This window comes from Globicephala melas, chromosome Y (genome assembly GCF_963455315.2).
Source record: "Globicephala melas chromosome Y, mGloMel1.2, whole genome shotgun sequence".
Classification (NCBI taxonomy): domain Eukaryota; kingdom Metazoa; phylum Chordata; class Mammalia; order Artiodactyla; family Delphinidae; genus Globicephala; species Globicephala melas.
This window is the reverse complement of record NC_083336.1, coordinates 5,685,921-5,696,702: the sequence shown is the minus strand read 5'-3', so window position 1 is coordinate 5,696,702 and position 10,782 is coordinate 5,685,921. Positions and strand designations below refer to the sequence as shown.

General features: G+C 37.2%; 1 pseudogene; it reads right to left on the bottom strand.

Moving 5' to 3' along the window:
- Window positions 1-562: 562 nt before the first annotated feature.
- LOC138842531 (toll-like receptor 8) lies at window positions 563-6,732 on the bottom strand (annotated as a pseudogene).
- Between the last annotated feature and the right edge of the window lie 4,050 nt (window positions 6,733-10,782).

Sequence of the window (10,782 nt, the reverse complement as noted above, 5' to 3'; positions counted from 1 at the left end):
CTTCTAGAATTTTTATGGTTTCAGGTCTTATATTTAGGTCTTTAATCCATTTTGACTTTATTTTTGTATATGGTGTGAGGGAATGTTCTAATTTCATTGATTTACATAGAGCTGTCCAGTTTTCCCAGCACATCTTGTTGAAGAGACTTTCTTTTCTCCATTGTATATTCTTGCCTCCTTTGTTGAAGACTAATTGACCATAAGTACATGGTATATTTCTGGGCTTTCTAGCCTGTTCTATTGATCTATGTGCCTTTTTATGTGCCAGTACCATACTGTTTTGATGACTGTGACTCTGTAGTATAGTCTGAAGTCAGGGAGTGTGATACCTCCAGGTTTGTTCCTTTTTCTTAAAATTGCTTTGGCAATTTGGGTATTTTTGTAGTTCCTTTTAAATTTTAGAATTATTTGTTGGATATACTGAAGGTTGTTAAAGGTGATCCTGAGACATTTTAAAATGTGCCCATACCTTTTTTCTTTAGGACTCCATAAAATTTCAGCATGGTTTCCTTGAAGAAATTCTTAATGTCTTTCTGTAAGAAATCAATTATCCTGGAGACAATTAATTCTCTGATAAAGTATAAATGCTGTTGTGGCTTGAATTTAAATGTTTCAGCTGAGTTAAACTTTAAATAAGCCCTACACAATGTGTTACCACTGCTATTATGAAATAGTGTGCATTATAACTGAGAGCTAGAACTCCTAAGTCAGGTAATTCATTAAAAACATTATTGGCACCAAAGTCTAATTCAAATATTTTTATGAGACAGCTGAAATTTCAGTTCCATATTACACTTGATAATTGCCATATAAAGACAGATTTAAGCAGGCAATATAAGGAAAACTTTCAAACTACTTTTGCCCAATAAAGAAAATAATGTTTAACGTTAATTCTAAGGCTTTCCCATAAGATATACATTGTGGTTTATGGGGAAGTAGTCTTATTGTGGTTTATGGGGAAATAGTCCCTTATAGGGACTTCCCTGCATGGCACATGGTTAAGAATCTGCCTGCCAATGCAGGGGACACAGGTTCAAGCCTTGGTCTGGGAAGATCCCACATACCGCCGAGCAACTGAACCTGTGTGCCACAACAACTAAGCCTGCTCTCTATAGCCCATGAGCCACAACTACCGAACCCATGTGCCACAGCTACTGAAGCCCACATGCCTAAAGCCCATGCTCCTCAACAAGAGAAGCCACCACAATAAGAAACCCATGCACCACAATGAAGAGTTGCCCCTACTGGTCACAACTAGAGAAAGCCCATGTGCAGCAACAAAGACCCAATGCAACCAAAAGTAAGTAAGTAAGTAAGTAAATGAGAGTTTTATAATAAAAATTTAAATGTGGGTCAAACTCAGCATGCTAAAGATAAGGGTAGTTTAAGGATATGACTTGGGAAAAAAGAGACATTTGTATAGTTTTGCCTGATATAATTTACCGAGGGTAGTATTTTGTTTTCTTGCAAGTAAATAATTTTCAGGTTAAGAAAATGTTGGGAAAAGATCAAATCGATTTGCTTAATAAAATTAAGGCTCAAACTGATCATCCTTAATTTGCAGAACTCCTTTTGGGGCTGGAAATCCTCTTTTTTAAGTTTCTGGAACACATAATCTCTTAGGTGCAAAGTCTGGAGAGACAAAAGCTAAGAGAAGTTTTTGGAAATATTCATATATTTCCATCCTTATATAGTTCAAAGATAACTCAAGTGTTTCTAAGGCAGGTAGTCTTGTTAAAAACGGCCCAGAGCTATTTCTTGCCACAAAAAAAAAAAAAAAAAAAGATTCAACACTTTCAGAAGATACTTATTGTCAAACTAGGTTGTAGGAATTTCCAAAGCAACGTGTTAAGTAGTGAAGTTGGGTCAGGGTTTAAACATAAAAGGATGGACCAGGGTTTGAAAGCCACAAGGATGTATATGAATTGAAGAGGCTCCTTCAGAAGGAACATGGAAATGGTACATTGAAACACCTGGACAGTTCCCACTTAAATCTAGTACTCTTCAATTTCTCAATCCCTTGAAGTCTTCTTGACTGATGTTTTAGATCTTTTTTTGGTAAGACAAAATTCACTTAAGGAGTTTGGCAGGTTTGATTGCATGTATAAAGTGTATTGAAAGAGATTAATAGCGCCATCAAATTTGTAAGCTTTTCAAATGTTTCACCTTCCACTTTACACACATTGCCAAAATAGCAGTTCCACCCCAAACAGAAATTTCCAAGTTCATAAATCCCAAAGCATTGTTTTTAGTTACACAGATTATATCATTTTGAATTAGACTAAGTTCTCTCTAAGACCCTGGCAAACCAGTGCAGTTTTTTGTATTACTGGTTAGGTTGAGGAATGCTCCATCTGTAATACCACGCTGTTTTTATTTGTATCATGTATAATTATTTTCATTCCGGTATTATAGATTGACATTTTTGTTTTGATTTGTCTTACTAAGATTCTGCAGCCCTTGAAATGATTCATTCATTATTTATGTAATGAAATTATCAGACATATCTAGCTCTGTTACATGTTGGCCCATTCTTTGGGAAGATTCTTGCAGTTGACAATTGTTGCACTCTCTATAATAGAGACTTTTTTGTTTATAATTGAAAGGATAGGTTTTCGAACAATTTGCTTCAGCGAAGAATCCACATAAACCAGAGATTACCAGAAAAAGGCAGAAGCAAAGACTGAAGGGTCATGTTTTCCTAAGGAAAATAAAAATGGAAGAACATGATTGGTGTAGCAATATTCCACAGACATTGTGTGATTAAATTAGTGTTTTACCATATTTTGTGTGACTTGTGCATTGTGAATTCTTTTGACAATTAAATCACATCATCTTACTTTCAGAATGATTTTAATTTTTCACTATATTCAGCTTACTGGTCCTAAAAGAAGTTGAAGACAAAACTATCCAAGATTATGATGGAAAACCTTGGAATTATTTGTAGGGATATTAATCAAGATGCCGCACATCAAAAATAAACCTGAGGCTCAATTATGACTGTGGCTCATACTAGATTGATAATATAGTAAGTGCTGTATTTAGAGCATCAACCTACTGCTGTAACTCCTGATGATATTTGACTCGTCCCCAAGGAGAGTTCACCTCTTGCTTGTATTATGGTAATATCCAAGATTTCCAAGCCAGAGTAATTTTCAGCTTATCTACAAAATTGTATTACTCAGGGTTCTCCTGGGAAACAGACCCAAAAAATGTGTGTATGTACATAGAAAGAGACTTATTTTAAGAAATTGGCTCACATGATGGTGGAGGCTGAGTGAGAGGCAAATTTGATGGAGGAGGCCAGCAGACCGGGTACTCAGGAAAGAATGGCAATTCAAGTCCAGTAGTAGTCCGCTGAAGAAGCCAAAAGAACAATTTTGCAGTTTAAGTCTAAAGGCCATATGTTGGAAAACTTCTGCTTGAGGGAGGTCAAACTTTAGTTTTATTCAGGCCTTCAACTAATTTGATGAGGCCCACTCATACAGAAGGCAATCTGCTTCACTCAAAGTCCACAGATTTAAATGCAAATATCATCCAGAAACAGTGTCACAGAAATACCCAGATAATGTTTTACCAAGTATCTGGGTATTGAGAGCCAACCAAGTGGACACATAAAATTAACTATCTTTTCCCCCATAATATAACGTAATCACAGGAGTCATATTGGAGAAAATGTCATTGGGGGTAATCTTAAAATTTTTCCTTCCACACAGGGTAAAGTGGAATCTTCTTTTAGTAAAATTTAAACATTGAGAAGCAGCACAGTAACTGAAAATACCTGGAAGTTTTGTTCTACTTTAATATTCATGTCATAAGAAGTTGGCTTTTCTTTTCATTCTTAAAAATGGGGCAAAATTATTAATCCTTTGAATAATTAACAATTGAATAAATATCTTTTATAACATAACAAGGTTATGACAGTGACTATTAGTTCACTAACCCTAAATTTTAGGAAAATTTAAAAAGAAGGTGCTTACCTTGTCTGGCAACAGTAAGGCTGTGAATTGAGCTTTACTGAAAAATCTAGTTTAGTAAATGTTTGTTAATAGAACCAATGACATAAAATTTTGAGGGTTCTCTTCACCATAATCCTTGGTGAAACCAATTATATTAATCTGTTTATTATGTCATATAATTATTAAAAGTAACAAGTTTAACTTTCTACTTATTAAGGAATAGTCACAGAAAGTGAGACACTCTACTAAATGTTAAAGAGAACGCATTAAAATATAAAACAGCATACCTTGCCTATAGAAGTTAAAAATTTTAGCCAACAAGTTTGTATTAATTACAATGTTTGTAGGATAAAAGACATGAATAATAGTCATTCCACAAACAATTTTTAAAGTTCTGTCTACGTGTGAAGTTCTCTTTTTTTGGCATATAGAATGTTAAACTGAGATTGCATGGTATAATGATTTTGGTTAGAAAGAGAATTTGGAATCAGACATACTGGCTCATATTCCAGTTATGCAATGCATTTGATGCACCTGAAATATACTTACTTACCTTGTTTCTTTACCTGAACATGTAGATAATTATAGAAAATCCTCTTTTGCTCTGGGTGTCAAACTGAATGAGTAAATGTTTATGAAGCACTAAGGCAGAATCTGGCATCATTTTTTAGTATTAAGATAAGCAGCCCACTTTCCAGTCAAAATAGAGACAGGAGAATATGATATCTATTACTGCAGAAGGATAGAAAAAGTTTTGTCAGATATACCAATGACTGACCCTAAAAAATTGAGAACTATGAACTGTTTAACAAAGGATTTAGAGTAATCTTAGTTTTGTGAACAACAAAAAACACGTAGACAACTAAAGAAATTAAGAAACAATACATGAACAAAACAAGAAGTTCAACAAAGAAGTGGAAACATAAAGTAAAAACAAACTTCTTTGGCCTGAAGAAAACAATGAATTAATTGAAGAATTCAGTAGAAAACTTGAAGAAAAGACTTAAATAGCATAAAAAAAGAATCAGTGATCTAGAAGGCAATCATTTGAAATTGTCCAGCAAGAGGAAGAAAAAAAAGAAAAAAAAAGAAAAGAAAAAGAGTGAAGGAAGCCCATGGGACATGTGAGACACCATTAAAAGAAACAATGCATACAGTATGGAAATCCTAGAAGGAGAAGAGAAAGAGAAAGAGATAGAAAGTATATTTAAGACGATAATGGCTGGAAACTTCCCAAAGCTGGGGAGAGAAGTGGACATCAATATTTATGAAGCCCTTCCCCCAAAAGGGAGGAATACATTTTAATTAAATTGTAAGTCAAATACAAAAAGAGAGTTTTCAAAGCAGCAAAAGTGACATTACATACACAAATTAACCTTCATTAGACTATAGGCTGATTTCTCAACAGAAACTTTTCAGGCAATGAAAGAATGGAATGATATATTCAAAATATTGAAAGAAAAGTACTCTCAACCAAGAGTACTATATCCAACAAATCTGTCCCTCAGAAATAAAGGAAAGATAAAGACTTCCCTAAACAAAGAGGAGCTGAGGAACCTTAGCACAATAAATCGCCTTTTAAGAAATGCTAAGGGAGTTCTTTGAATAGAAGTAAAAGGACACCAATTAACATGTATAAACATAATGAAAGTAGTGTAAATCTCACTGGTAAGCATTAATATAGAGTCAAAGTCATGTTCTTTGATATTGTAATAGAGGTGTATAATTCATTAAAACTCTAGTTTAAAATTTAAAAAACAAATAATAACCATAACTATAATAATTTGTTTTTGTATATATAAATATGTATATATATATACTATATTAATCTATATATATTATAAATACTTATATACTATATTGATATAAACAATATAAAAATAGGTAAATTGTAACATTAATACCCTAAAATGTGAGGAGACAAATAAAAGTGTAAAGTGTAACAATGCTTTCAATGTTAACTTGTTATCAACTTAAGACTGGATTTATAAATAAGGTATTTTATGTAAGATTCATGCTAACCATGAAGATAAAAACTATAGTTATAAAAATTTATGATAAAGGAGTCAAAGCATACTGCAACAGAAAGTCAACTAGTCACAAAAGAACACTGAAAGATAAGAAGCAAGAATCAATGGATCTACAAAGTAGTCAGGTCATGATTAACAAAACGGCAATAGTAAGTCCTTATCTGTCAATAATTAGTTTAAATGTAAATGAATTAAATTCTCCAATCAAAAGACACAGAAGTGGCTGAATGGATTGGAAAGAAATATAGTGGGACTCAGGGGGAAGATGGTGGAAGAGTAGAATGCGGAGATCACCTTCCTCCCCACAGATACACGAGAAATACATCTACATGTGGAACAACTCCTACAGAACACCTACTGAACGCTGGCAGAAGACCTCAGACCTCCCAAAAGACAAGAAACAACACATGTACCTGGGTAGGGCAAAAGAAAAAAGAAAAAACAGAGACAAAAGTATAGGGATGGGACCTGCACCAGTGGGAGGGAACCATGAAGGAGGAAAGGTTTCCACACACTAGAAGCCCCTTGCGGGCAGAGACTGCAGGTGGTGGAGCGGAGAAACCTCAGAGCCGCAGAGGAGAGCGCAGCCACAGGGGTACGGAGGGCAAAGTGGAGAGATTCCCACAGAGGATCGGTGCTGACCGGCACTTACCAGCCCGAGAGGCTTGTCTGCTCACCTGCCAGGGCGGGTGGGACTGGGAGCCGAGGTTTGGGCTTCGGTCAGAGCGCAGGTTTGGCGGCATGAACACAGCCTGAAGGGGTTAGTGCACCACGGCTAGCCAGGAGGGAGTCCGGGGAAAAGTCTGGACCTGCTGAAGAGGCAAGAGACTTTTTCTTGCCCCTTTGTTTCCTGGTGCACGAGGAGAAGGGATGAAGAGCGCTGCTTAAAGGAGCTCCAGAGACAGGCGCAAGCCATGGCTAAAAGCGCGGACCCCAGAGATGGGCATGAGACGCTAAGGCTGCTGCTGCCACCACCAAGAAGCCTGTGTGCAAGCACAGTTCACTATCCACACCCCACTTCCAGGGAGCCTGTGTAGCCCGCCACTGTCAGGGTCCCGGGATCCAGGGACAACTTCTCCCGGAGAACGAACGGCGCGCCTCAGGCTGGTGCAACGTCACACTGGCCTCTGCCACCGCAGGCTGCCCCGCACTCTGTACCCCTCCCTCCCCCAGGCCTCAGTGAGCCAGAGTCCCGGAAGCAACTGCTCCTTTAACCCCGTCCTGTCTAAGCAAAGAACAGACGCCTTCAGGCGACCTACAGGCAGAGGCTGGGCCAAATCCAAAGCTGAGCCCCGGGAGCTGTGAGAACAAAGAAGAGAAAGGGAAATCCCTCCGAGCAGCCCCAGAAGCAGTGAATTAAAGCTCCATAATCAACTTGATGTACCTGCATCTGTGGAATACATGAATAGACAATGAATCATCCCAAATTGAGGAAGTGGACTTTGAGATCAAGATTTATGATTTTTTCCCCTTTTCCTCTTTTTGTAAGTGTGTGTGTATATGTCTCTGTGTGAGATTTTGTCTGTATAGCTTTGCTTCCACCATTTGTCTTCGGGTTCTATCCGTCCGTTTCTTTGTTTTTTTTCTTTTTAAAAATACATTTAAAAAAATAAATTTATATATTTTTGGCTGTGTTGGGTCTTAGTTTCGGTGCAAGGGCTTTCTCTAGTTGCAGTGAGCAGGGACCACTCTTCATGGTGGTGCATGGGCCTCTCATTGTAGTGGCCTCTCTTGTTGCGAAACACAGGCTCGAGACGCGCAGGCTCAGCAGTTGTCGTTCATGGGCCCAGTTGCTCCACGGCATGTGGGATCTACCCAGACCAGGGCTCAAACATGTGGCCACTGCACTGGCAGGCAGATTCTCAACCACTGCATGACCAGGGAAGCCCTTTTTTTTCTTAATAATTATTTTTTATTTTAACAACTTTATTTTATTTTATTTTATCATCTTTCTTCCTTTCTTTTTCTCTTTCTTTCTTCCTTTCTTTTTCTTTCCCTCCTTCCTTCCTCCTTTCCTTCATTCCTTCCTCCCTCCCTCTTCCCCTCCCACCCTCCCACCTTCCTTCCTTCCTTCCTTCCTTCCTTCCTTTCTTTCTCTCTACTTTTTTTCCCTTTTATTCTGAGCCATGTTTACGAAAGGCTCCTGGTGGTGCAGCCAGGAGTCAGTGCTGTGCCTCTGAGGTGGGAGAGCCAACTTCAGGGCACTGGTCGACAAGACACCTCCCAGGTCCATATAATATCAAATGGCAAAAATCTCCCAGAGATCTCCATCTCAACACCAGCACCCAGCTTCACTCAATGACCAGCAAGCTACAGTGCTGGACACCCTATGCCAAACAACTAGCAAGACAGGAACACAACCTCACTCATTAGCAGAGAGGCTGCCTAAAATCATAATAAGCCCACAGAAACCCCAAAACACACCATCAGATGTGGACCTGCCCACTAGAGAGACAAGATCCAGCCTCAGCCGCCAGAACACAGGTACTAGTCCCGTCCACCAGGAAGCCTACACAACCTGCTGAAACAACTTTAGCCACTGGGGACAGACACCAAAAACAACAGGAACTACGAACCTGCAGCCTGTAAAAAGGAGAACCCCAAAACAGTAAGATAAGCAAAATGAGAAGACAGAAAAACACACAGCAGTTGAAGCAGCAAGATAAAAACCCACCAGACCTAACAAGTGAAGAACTGGGCAGTCTACCTGAAAAAGAACTCAGAATAATGATACTAAAGATGATCCAAAATCTTGGAAATAGAATACACAAAATGCAAGAAACATTTAACAAGTACCTACAAGAACTAAAGATGAAACAAGTAATGATGAACAACACAATAAATGAAATTAAAAATACTCTAGATGGGAAAAAAAGCAGAATAACTGAAGCAGAAGAATGGATAAGTGACCTGGAAGATAAAATAGTGGAAATAACTACTGCAGAGCAGAATAAAGGGAAAAGAATGAAAAGAACTGAGTACAGTCTCAGAGACCTCTGGGACAACATTAAGTGCATGAACATTCGAATTATAAGTGTTCAAGAAGAAGAAGAAAGAAAGAAAGGAGCTGAGAAAATATTTGAAGAGATTATAGTTGAAAACTTCCCTAATTTGGGAAAGGAAATACTTAATCAAGTCCAGGAAGTACAGAGAGTCCCATACAGGATAAATATAAGGAGAAATACGCCAAAACACATATTAATCAAACTGTCAAAAATTAAATACAAAGAAAACATATTAAAAGCAGCAAGGAGAAAACAACAAATAACACACAAGGAAATGTCCATAAGGTTAAGAGCTGATCTTTCAGGAGAAACTCTGCAAGCAAGAAAGGAGTGGCAGGACATATTTAAAGTGATGAAGGAGAAAAACCTGCAATCAAGATTACTCTACCCTGCAAGGATCGCATTCAGATTTGATGGAGAAATTAAAAGCTTTACAGTCAAGCAAAAGCTGAGAGAGTTCAGCACCACCAAACCAGCTTTACAACAAATGCTAATGGAACTTCTCTAGGCAAGAAACAAAAGAAGAGGAAAACTCCTACAATAACGAACCCAAAACAATTAAGAAAATGGGAATAGTAACATACATATCGATAATTACCTTAAATGTAAATGGAATAAATGCTCCCACCAAAAGAAACAGATTGCCTGAATGGATACAAAAACAAAACCCATATATATTGTGTCTACAAGAGACCCACTTCAGACCTAGAGACACATACAGACTGAAAGTAAGGGGATGGAAAAAGATATTCCATGAAAACGGAAACCAAAAGAAAGCTGGAGTAGCAATTCTGATATCAGACAAAATAGTCTTTAAAATAAAGACTATGAGAAGAGACAAAGAAGGACACTACATAATGATCAAGGGATCAATCCAAGAAGAAGATATAACAATTGTAAATATTTATGCACCCAACAAAGGAACACCTCAATACATAAGGCAAATACTAACAGCCATAAAAGAGGAAATCAATGTAACACAGTCATAGTAGGGGACTTTAACACCGCACTTTCACCAATGGACAGGTCATCCAAAATGAAAATAAATAAGGAAATACAAGCTTTAAATGATATATTAAACAAGATTGACTTACTTGATATTTATAGGACATTCCATCAAAAACAACAGAATACACATTTTTCTCAAGTGCTTATGAACATTCTCCAGGATAGATCATATCTTGGGGCACAAATCAAGCCTTCGTAAATTTAAGAAAATTGAAATTGTATCAAGTATCTTTTCTAACCAAAACACTATGAGACTAGATATCAATTACAGGAAAAGATCTGTAAAAATACAAACACATGAAGGCTAAACAATACACTACTTAATAACGAAGGGATCACTGAAGAAATCTAAGAGAAAATTTTAAAAACACCTAGAAACAAATGACAATGGAGACAAGATGACCCAAAACCTATGGGATGCAACAAAAGCAGTTCTAAGAGGGAAGTTTATAGCAATACAATCCTACCTTAAGAAACAAGAAACATCTCAAATAAACAACATAACCTTGCACCTAAAGCAATTAGAGAAAGAAGAACAAAAAGAACCCCAAAGTTAACAGAAGGAAGGAAATCATAATGATCAGATCAGAATTAATGAAAAAGAAATGAAGTAAACGAGAGGAAAGGTCAATAACACTGAAAGCTGGTTCTTTGAGAAGATAAACTAAATTGCAACACCATTAGCCACACTCATCAAGAAAAAAAGGGAGAAGACTCAAATCAATAGAATTAGAAATGAAAAAGGAGAAGTAACAACTGACACACAGAAATACAAAGGAT